Source organism: Pistacia vera, unplaced genomic scaffold, assembly GCF_008641045.1.
Source record: "Pistacia vera cultivar Batoury unplaced genomic scaffold, PisVer_v2 Contig1750, whole genome shotgun sequence".
In the NCBI taxonomy this organism is placed as follows: domain Eukaryota; kingdom Viridiplantae; phylum Streptophyta; class Magnoliopsida; order Sapindales; family Anacardiaceae; genus Pistacia; species Pistacia vera.
The window spans coordinates 8,776-20,015 of NW_022195845.1; the positions used below are offsets into that span (position 1 = coordinate 8,776).

General features: G+C 37.9%; 1 non-coding gene across 1 annotated transcript; it reads right to left on the bottom strand.

Moving 5' to 3' along the window:
- Nucleotides 1–328: 328 nt before the first annotated feature.
- LOC116126142 lies at nt 329–435 on the bottom strand. The gene has a single exon (XR_004127435.1). It is a non-coding gene; the product is annotated as a small nucleolar RNA R71 (small nucleolar RNA).
- Nucleotides 436–11,240: the final 10,805 nt, after the last annotated feature.

Sequence of the window (11,240 nt, forward strand, 5' to 3'; positions counted from 1 at the left end):
TAGTGGGTCGAGTATTACTAGACCAGCGGTACAAGCCAACAACTTTGAGATAAAGTCGACAATCATCCAGATGATCCAGCAGTCAGTACAGTTCAGGGGAGATTTGAAGGAAGATCCAAATCTACACATTGCCAATTTTTTGGAGATTTGTGATACTTTCAAGTCAAACGGAGTGTCAGATGACGCCATCAGATTGAGACTATTCCCATTTTCATTGAAGGATAAAGCTAAGGGATGGTTAATGGCATTACCAACAGGAACGATTACAATATGGAACGATTTAGCACAGAAGTTCCTGACCAAATTCTTTCCTCCAGTAAAATCGGCAAAGCTGAGAAATGATATCACATCGTTTCTACAGGAAGAGTCGGAATCATTGTATGAGGCTTGGGAGAGATACAAAGAATTACTTAGAAGGTGTCCACATCATGGGTTGCCAGTTTGGATGCAAGTCCAAACATTTTATAACGGATTGATGGTGAATGTGCAAATTATGGTGGATGCAGCCTCGGGAGGAGCACTACAGAATAAGACTTCGGAAGAAGCTCATGAGTTGCTTAAGGTTCTGGCAAGTAACAATTATCAAAGACCTAATGAGAGGGTGCAACCGAAGAAATCTATGGTTCTTCATGAAGTTGATGCATATACAGTCATTTCAGCCCAACTGACAACACTTCAGAAACAGTTGGGAAGTATGCAGGTAAATTCCATTCAAGCACCTCAACTAACTTGTGAATTTTGTGCAGGTAATCATGTGAGCAGTGACTGTCAAGTGGGGAATACGTTTGCTTCAGCACCATCATCGGAGCAGGTTAACTACTTGGCAAAAAATTGGAGGCAACCAAACAATCCCTATTCCAACACATATAATCCGGGTTGGAGGAATCATCCAAATTTGTCTTAAGGCAATCAGAACCAGCAAAATAATCAATGGAACCAAAGAGCATTGCCAACTAACCAAACAGGGGTGAATAATCAACCAGGAGACCTATGAGTGACAAAATTGGAGGACATGTTTGGGAAGTTTATGCAAGAGACCACAGGTTTTATGAATGAGACGAGAACGAATTTTAGAAATCAAGGGGCATCCATTCAGAACTTGGAGGTACAGATGAGGCAATTGGCTAAAAAGTTAAATGAGAGACCACATGGGTCTTTGCCAAGCAGCACAGTGACTAACCCACGTGAGCAAGCAAATGCAATAATTTTGAATAGTGAGACAGTTTTGGAAGAGGTGGAAAAATCAAGAGAAGAAGAAAAGCCACCAAATGAAAAGGAAGAATCTGATGAGGAAGTAGATGAAGAGATAGTTGCTGAAGAGAAACCATCTAGTTCTAAGGAAGAAGAACAGAAACGGGAAGTGAGGCAAAGACAGAAGAAAGAGAAATTGCCATTCCCCGAGATACCAACAGAATTGGCACATCACACTCCTCTTGTGCCGTTTCCTCAAAGACTGAATAAAAAGAATCAGGATAAGCAGTTTTCCAAATTCATTGAAATATTTAGAAAATTGCATATTAACATTCCTTTTGTAGATGCATTACAACAGATGTCGAGCTACGCAAAATTTCTGAGATTTTATCAAAAAAAGGAAGTTAGAGGATGAGGAAACAGTGATGCTCAAGGAGGAGTGCAGCGCCATTCTCCAGAAGAAGCTACCCCCAAAACTCAAAGATCCAGGGAGTTTTACTATTCCTTGCATTATAGGAGATATTACTTTTGATCGAGTTTTATGTGATTTAGGTGCTAGCATCGATTTAATGCCTTTTTCTATTTTCAGGAGATTGGGAATTGGTGAAGTGAAGCCAATAACCATGTCGTTGCAACTTGCAGATAGGTCCATAAAACATCCAACGGGTATAGTTGAATATGTGTTAGTGAAGGTGGACAAGATTATCTTTCTGGCAGATTTTGTTATATTGGACATGGAGGAGGATAAGGAAATGCCTCTTATTTTGGGCCGACTGTTTTTTGCCATGGGAAGAGCACTCATTGATGTGCAAGAAGGAAAGTTGCTGTTAAGAGTTCAAGATGAAACAGTAACGTTCAATGTATTTGAAGCTATAAAGTTTCCATCAGAGTCAAATTCGTGCTTTAGTGTTGATGTGGTGAATGAACTAGTAGCGGAGGTCATTGAAGAGAACACTCCACACCTACCTCTAGAAGCGTGTATTGCCCAATCAAGAATAGTAGAGGTAAAAGAGTCGGCAAAGAATGAATGTGCTAGATTGTTGGAAGCACTTCAGCCGATTGATGAGAACCAAGATCTTGAATTTGATTTTGAGAAAGAGAAGGCAAAGGAAAGAAATGAGGAACCTCCAAAGCTTGAATTGAAACTTTTACCTTCCCACCTCAAATACGTGTATCTTAGGGAATCAGAAACATTCCTAGTAATCATCAGTTCAAAGTTGAGCAATTTGGAAGAAGAGTGATTGATTCAGGTTTTGAGAGAACATCGATCAACAATTGGATGGACTATGTCGGATATTAGAGGCATCTCTCCATCTTTTTGCATGCATAAGATACTCATGGAGGATGATATCAAGCCTAGAGATCAACCACAATGAAGATTGAACCCTTCGATGAAGCAAGTGGTGAGAAAGGAGGTGGTGAAACTTCTAGATGCGGGAATAATTTATCCCATTTCTGATAGTCCATGGGTGAGTCCGGTGCAAGTGGTTCCGAAGAAGGGAGGTATCACAGTGGTAAAGAATGAGAGCAATGAATTGATACCAACTAGGACGGTCACAAGCTGGAGAGTGTGCATTGACTACAGGAAATTAAATGAAGCGACAAGGAAAGATCATTTTCCACTTCCATTCATTGATCAGATGTTGGAGAGATTGGCAGGGCGTGCTTATTACTATTTCTTGGATGGTTATTCAAGATACAATCAGATTGTCATCGCTCCTGAAGATCAAAAGAAGACGACCTTCACTTGTCCTTATGGCACCTTTGCTTACCGAAGGATGCCCTTTGGTTTGTGTAATGCATCAGCCACATTTCAGAGAAGCATGATGTCGATATTTGGAGATATGGTGGAGCGGTTTATAGAACTTTTCATGGATGACTTCTCTATTTTTGGTTCGTCCTTTGATAATTGCTTATCTAATCTCTCTTTTGTTTTGCAGCGATGTCAGGAGTCGAACTTGGTGCTCAATTAGGAGAAGTGCCACTTCATGGTCCAGGAAGGAATAGTGCTTGGTCATAGAATCTCAAAGGACGGAATAGAAGTGGATCGAGCAAAGACGGACGTGATTGAGAAGCTGCCACCACCCTCCAATGTTAAAGCAATTCGAAGTTTCTTAGGGCATGCGGGGTTATATAGATGGTTCATCAAGGATTTTTCTAAGATTTCTAAACCCCTTTGCAATTTATTGATTAAAGATGTTGCTTTTGATTTTAATGATGAATGCATGCATGCCTATCAAACTCTAAAAAAGTTATTAGTATCTGCACCTATTATGGCAGTCCCCGATTGGGGACTACCATTTGAATTGATGTTTGATGCTAGTAATTTTGCTTTAGGAGTAGTGTTAGGACAGAGGAAAAACAATTAGGACAGAGGAAAAACAAAGTGTTGCATGTAATTCAGTATGCTATCAAAACACTCATTGATGCACAATTGAATTACACCACCATTGAAAAAGAATTGTTGGTGGAACTGTCGAACAGAGAACTGAAGGAAATTTTAGAAAAGACAGTTAATGCATCTAGGAAAGATTGGTCACAGAAATTGGATGATGCATTATGAGCCTACCGAACTACATTTAAAACTCCAATTGGTATGTCTCCATTCAGGATGGTTTATGGGAAGGCATGTCATTTGCCGGTAGAACTCGAGCATAAGGCTTATTGGGCAGTAAAGCAGCTCAACATGGATTTATGAGCTATTGGGGAAGGAAGGATGCTGACTTTGAATGAAATCGATGAGTTCCGTCAAGAAGCTTATGAGAATGCTAGAATGTACAAGGAAAAGACCAAGAAGTGGCATGACAAGCATATCTAGAAGAAGAACTTTGAAGTGGGTCAGAAAGTGTTGTTGTTTAACTCTAGACTTAGGCTTTTCCCAGGAAAACTCAGGTCTAGATGGTCCGGACCCTTCATAGTTACAAGAGTTTACCCATTCGGAGCGGTGGAGGTGTCACATGAAGAAAAAGGCACATTTAAGGTCAATGGCCAGAGGTTGAAGCCATACATCGACGGAGTGATGAGTTGCAAGACAATTCCCCTCCGACTTGACATTCCGACATGAGAACTTGAAAGAGTCAAGCTTCCCGACCATAAACAAGAGCTCTTTGGGAGGCAACCCAAGTGTTTGCCTTTGTTGTTGTTTATTTATTTTATTTTTTTATTTGCTTAGTTTTCTTATGATTTTAGATGAAGTCTAATTTGAGTGTTTTTGGGTGTTTCAGGTGAATTATCAAATCAAGGCGGAAAATGGAATTGTCCAATTTTCGCCGCGGCGAAGCAAATTTGTGAAAATTTGGAATTCAAAAAGTCTCAGACTTCGCCGCGGCGAAGTATCTTTTTAGCCGAGGCGATGCGTCTTTGTATTTTTTCACCACGGCGAAGCAAGTTGGGCAATAATCATAAAGGGAAATTTTGCCGCGGCGAAGAATTTATCTTCGCCGCAACATCGACTAGGTTTGGTTTTAGGTTTTGAAAATGAAGAACTTCGCCATGGCGAAACCTGGTTTTTGTAAAACGTTGCGCAACCTTTCATTTTTCGCAAAACTTTTCAAATCCATTTGAGAGAAAAAATTTCCAACTTCAATCCAGAGCTTTCCCAGTGATTTCCCAGCCAAGTTTCTCACTCCTTAACCTTTCTAAACACCAAAACAACTCGATCTAACCAAGATCTTTGCGAAAAATTGAAGAAATTTGTGGGTTCAAGAAATTGGGGATTTTGCAATCTAGGTGATTTTTGGCTAAATTGATGGCGAATACTCCATTGTTTTGGTAAGATTTCAAGTTCCATAAGCTTTTAATTGCAATTTTCCGAGTTTTGATTTGTGGATCTGAAAATTTTGATTGTGGTTGAGTTGTGAATTTTTGGTGATATTGTGCATTGATTTTGTGTTGGAGGAAGTGTTGATTTTGCATTGTGTGATATTGAGGAGTATGGGTTTTAAATTTTGGAGTGTCTGGTTGAGTTTGAATAAATTGCAGTTAGGGGGTTTAAGTGCAAAATTTTGGAAGTTTTGTTTTACTGCAGGATTGATTGTGGTTGTTCATAGGGCGCTTAGGGTTGAGTTTTAAGTTGAATTTGTGAGTTGATTGACAGTTTTAGAAAAATGCCGCTCAAAGTGTTGTCCAAGGGAAAAGGAAAAGGAAAGAAAGTGGACAACCTATTTGTGAGTGAGCAAGCCCAGACACGCTATAAAGGGGCAGCCCAAAGGAAAGATAAAGGATTTATCCCTGAGTGTGGATTAACCGCGAACCAGGCTATGGATTGGAGTCAAGGGAGACGTTGGGAACTGTTTATGAGTGCACTTACACAAGCGGCGGTAGAGCCGCTAGTGAGAGAATTTTATGCCAACCTCCCAAAGTGTGAATCTGGTACTGTGTTTGTGAGGGGTACTGATGTGGCATTTACTGCGAAGGTGATCAATGAATTTTATAACTTGCCTAAGATTGACTGGAATGACTATGCTGATTTTAGAAAGACACAGTTTGAGGATAATATTATTCTTCCGGTCATTACAATACCGAACACCACTTGGGAGGTTTCAAAAAAGGGTAAAAAACACATCAAGGGAACTAACTTGACACCGGTGGCTCGGTTGTGGCAGTACTTTATTTGTGCGAGGATGATGCCAGAGACGCACTATAGCACGGTGACGTATGAGAAGGCATTACTGCTCTATTCTATTACCACAAGAAAGAGTATGGATGTGGGACAAATAATCCTGAACAACATTAAGCATGCAGCTAAACTAGGGTGAGGGAGTTACCCTTTCCCACATCTCATTACAGCTATGTGTACTCGAGCAGGAATCGAGGTACATGATGATGAGCCACTTATCCATGCTGCCCCAATCCTTAACTCAGACTATTATCATAAGCACCTTGAACGTCCAGGTGATGAGCAACCTAGCGTTGGGACAAAACCACAGAGAACCACACAAGGAGCTGCTACATCATCCAGTTCCACAGCCACTATGAAGGAGATGATGCAGCAGATGTTGAGGAAGATGAAGAGGTGGGAACGCCGTCAAACATGGATCGCAGATCAGACTCGAATGATCTAAAATTTGTAACAGAGTTGCTGCCAGAAGCTGAATATTGATACTTCAGCATTCCAATGGGAAGATTGGGATTCAGATGAGTGGATGGCCTCCGACACAGAAGAGAACGACACCGAAGGAGAGGAGGAGGCCGACGAATGAGCCGGAGCACCTGTTTTGTATTTTGTTTTTGTTTGTATTTATTTTGGTTTATTGTTGGGTATTGTAGAACTTTGAACTGATTTTTGATTTGTTTGTGGTTTGTTTTTGGATTGCTTTTCGTTTAGTTTAAATTTTTGTTGAACTTTTTAGTTGAAAAGACGAGATTAGGGTTGTAATATTTCCATATTAGTCAGTGAATTTTTCTAACACAGTGGACACCACAATTTTCAATTGTTTTTACAGATTTTGGTGATGAAAAAGTCAAGGACTGGGTGTGCACACTGTTGAGCGAAACTTCAACTTCACGGATTAATCAGGGAACTATCTCGTACTTTTACAGATTTTGTTTTTCTATTCCTAATTTGTGCATAATGTGACATTGGGGACAATGTCATCTTTAGTTTGGGGGTAGGAAAAATTTGAGAATTTTTGGACTTTTTATTTTATTTTATTTCTATATTTTGTTGTGTATGCCAATGATGAATTGTATAAATCAATGATGAGATTAGGGTTGTTGGGATTTTATTGTTGAAAAATGTTAAGCATTGCTTCAAGTTTATGTTTATTGACTGAATTTTGATTGAGGTTTGTTGAGTGGTTCAACCACCATTTTCATTTATTTCGGCATGCTTAGATTCATTTTATGTGGTTAGGTAAAGTTTGAAATTTTGATGGATTCTAGAACTAGTAGAGAAAGCTTGAGGCGAAATTCTAGGAATAGACATTGTTGAGGAAATGATTTAGGCATTTTTCGGAATGTTTGAGCCTTTCCAGCCAACCACGAATGAATTTTGTCCCTAGTCACCCATTTGAACCTTATGAGATTATCATTACTTTATTTTCTTGCAAACCAAAAATTGTCCAATCAATTACCTAAACATAATCATACCCTTTAGGAGAATTTTGGACTTAATGCAAACACAAGGAACCTGAAGAGTTGTGTGAATGAACTAAAAGAATAGTTTGGGGTTGTGAGAAGGGCAAGAAGATAAAGAGTAATAACCTCATTTGTTTATATAATATATATATATATATATATATTAGTTTGAAAATTGCATTACAATGGCAACAATAAGAATTGTTCATGGCTGAAGGTTGTTAAATGGTTGACATTTTGAGTGATGGTTGAGAAAGGAAGTGGGAGTGGATTAAGTCTTAGTGTTTGCTTTAACGAAACCAAGTTCTTTTGTTTATTTATCTTTTCCTTTCCTTTGGAGCCCACTACCTGAGCCTAACGTTACAAGCTTGCAAAGACCTTTTGATTTTTAGTGATGTCTAATCCTCATTAGTGGAGAGTAGTTCGATATTTAGGCTTATGGAGTCTACCGCCGTTTGATAAACTTTACATTTCTGCATAAAATAATCCGAGAAGTTGGAAGGTGGATTGAAGTGGGGATCACCTACTCAGGGGACCAATAGAGAAAGATAGTCGATGCAACTTATAACTTCTTGGAGTGTTGAACATTTTTCTAGTAATAATTTTTCAACAATCTTTGAGACTTGTATAAATTCTAGGCAATTCGTATGTTGAGTTGAGTCTAATTTTTGTTTGTTCATTTCCAGTTTTGTTAAATTGTGTTTTGGTTTTTATTGTTTTCTTTCCTTGAGTTTTGTACCTGATGCTCGAGGACGAGCATATCTTTAGTTTGGGGATATTTGAAAGTTCGAGAATTATACTGTTTTTATTAGGCTTTTAGGCCGGATTTTAGATACTTCTTAGTTCATTTATGCCTGAATTGCTACTTAATTCTTTACATTTTGTGTTTCAGGCCAAAATGGATATTTTGAGCAAATAATGAGCGAATTGGAGTTTCTGGACTCAAAAGTAAACGGATCTCAGACGTTAGGAGAGTTTTGAAGCAGAGTAAAGCACTATGAAGCTTGTTTCCATGGGAGAGCATCGAAGATCGAAGATTCAAGCAAAGAAGCAAGCAGAGGGCAATTCTGTAATTTCAGAATTCTTCACGAAGATTCGCCGCGGTGAAGCTTGTTCTTCACCACGATGAAATGAGTCATGCACAAGAGTTACTTTTACTTCGTCGTCGCGGCGAGATTTCTTCTTCGCCGCGGAGAAGTTTGCAATTTTCAGTTTCTTTAAAACGCACAGTTTCAATTTTAGGCAAAGTCTTAGGTTTTTGGGCGAGGTATAAAAGCAAAACTTTACCATTTTGAGAGGGGGTCGTATTTTTCCTTAGTCTAGAGTGATAATCCGTGGATTATACTATTTTCATTAGACTTTTTAGTCGGATTTCAGGTACTTTCTAGTTCATTTTAACTTGAATTGTTGCTTAAATCTTTACATTTCGTGTTTCAGGTTAAAATGGACATTTTAGCAAATAAGGACAAAATTGAAAATTCTAAACTCAAAAGTAAGCGGATCTCAGAAGTTGGGAGAGTTCTGAAGCAGAATAAAGCACTATGATGCTCGCTTTCAAGGGAGAGCACCGAAGATCGAAGAATCAAGCGAAGATGCAAGTAGAGTGGCAGTTCTGTAATTTCAAAACTTTTCAAGACGCTTCGCCGCGGCGAAGATAGAGCAGCTTTTTCATCTTCTTAATTTAGATTTGACGAATTTGTGTTGAAAAGTGAGAAGCTTTGGGATTAAATCTAGTGGATTCTTCAACTAGGGGAGATATCTTGTCTTTTCTCTCATTTTAATATGTTGAACTTTGTGTTTATTTTTTTCTTGCTTATTGTATTTATTTAGCTATGAACTAACCCATTGTGTGTTAGGGTTTTGATGTAGTTCGGATTCTCATGGATTGAGCAATTGATTTTTATTATTTTCATATGCTATTGCATGGATTCTGTGGTTATTCTGGATTTATTGCTTTTAATTGATGAACATGATGAGATTGAGAAATGAGTCATGTTAAGCTTCTTGGGTAATCACCATTGTAGTATTGAATGCTAGAGATAGATTTAAGAATCAATGAAATCAATCTAAGATTATAGGTGCTTAATGAGCTTAGAACTATTAACCTTCAAATTGTTGGGTGCGGAAGTTTAATAGGGAAAAGTAGGAAAACATTGCCTGAGATGGTTTGTTTTATAATTTAGATTATTCGATTTACAATCAATGCATGTGAATATGGAAATAGCATAATCTGTAGGTTTAATCCATAGAGTTCAAATAAGTCAAAACCTTACCTGTTGTTTAAATTGATATTACCTTGTTTCTAATCTTGCTTTCATAATTTAGTTTTGAATATTTAGAAATTTCTGTTTTAGTTTTAAGTTTAATTTTCTCCCATTAATCCAAACAAATTCGATTGCTTCAACTTGAAAACAGTGGAAAACTTAGTGCTTAGCAACCAATCCTTGTGGGAATGATACTCACTCATCACTTTATTACTTTGTGCGACTAGTGCACTTGCTATTTATGCATGTTGTAGTAACAACGCATCAATGAGCAAATTCTATCTCTTAACTCTTCTTAGTCTAAATCTCCATGGTTTGTTGATTTGGCTAATTTTCTTGTAAGATGCTGGATCCCAAAGCATTTTACATTCCAAAGCTGACATCAAATACAATTTGTGGGAAGACCCTTACTTGTACAAACTATGTACAGATCAAGTTGTCAGAAAATGTGTGCCAAAAGAAGAGATGGGAGCTATGTTGAGTCATTGCCATGATAGAGAAACTGGAGGGCATTTCAGGGTAAATCGCATAGCGGCAAAGGTTTTCCAATCAGATTTTCATTGGCCCACTGCATTTCGGGATGCTCAAAGGTATGTATACAGCTGGTTAAGGACCAGTCCCAAGCAAGCCTGGGCCTGGCCCGTTTGGGATAGGTCCTAAATGGGACCAGGCGCTCATGGGCCTGGGACCAATCCCAGGTCCATGAGCAATTTTTGGACCCAGACCGGTCCCTAAAACTAGTCCTATGGGCCTAGAACCAGTCCTATGGACTTAGAAAAATTATTTTCCCCCCTCATCTTTTTTTATATTTTAGGGGTGAAACGAAATTTTGTAGGGGGTTTTTAGTATTTTTCAGGGGTAGATTAGTAAGTTTCTAAAAGTTTAATTAATTTTTAAAAATAATAAATAAATTAATAGTTAATTTTAACATAAATGTAATATTCACACTTCACAAATAAACAATTAAATAAATTTTTTTATTAAATTATTCATCTTCATCGTCAACAATATTTACATCATTCAAATCTGTATTCCTAAAGAGTTTGAGTAGTTCGGGATTTTTAAGGTGCTATTGTAGTCTTCTTTCTGCATGAGTCCAATCCCGTAAACATGTTATCACTTCAATCATCTCATCGGTTAAAGAACATCTTCTATCTTCAACAATCCAGCCGCTCGTTGAAAATATTGACTCGGATGCAATTGTAGAAATCGGCACAGATAAAATGTCACGTGCCATTTGGGTTACAATGGGGAATCGACTTTCATGTTGGTTCCACCATTGAAGAATATCTATATCACGTTTTTCCTTCATCGTCATAAAGGACATGTCCACTTGTAGGTAGCGGTTCAGCTCATTTGGTCCATGTATGTACGAGCTGGAGCTGCTACTTCCGCCATGTTCCATATACATCCACTTGCTTGATCCTTTACTAACATCTTTTATTTATTTAGATAAAAATGCTTTTGGAATCTATGATACTAAAGAGATTCACAAACAAACATTGATTACTTATTTCTTAAATAATCACTCAAAATGTGTTTGGTAAACATATTTCAAGAGTGATTATAAATAACCTACTTCTTTTATAATCTATTTTATTAAATGAATCCAAAAGCGTGTATATTTGTAGTTTATAGATTTTAAAGTCAGCTTTTAGAATATTCAATTACCAAAATGCCCCAAGATTACACATAAATTCTATCTTT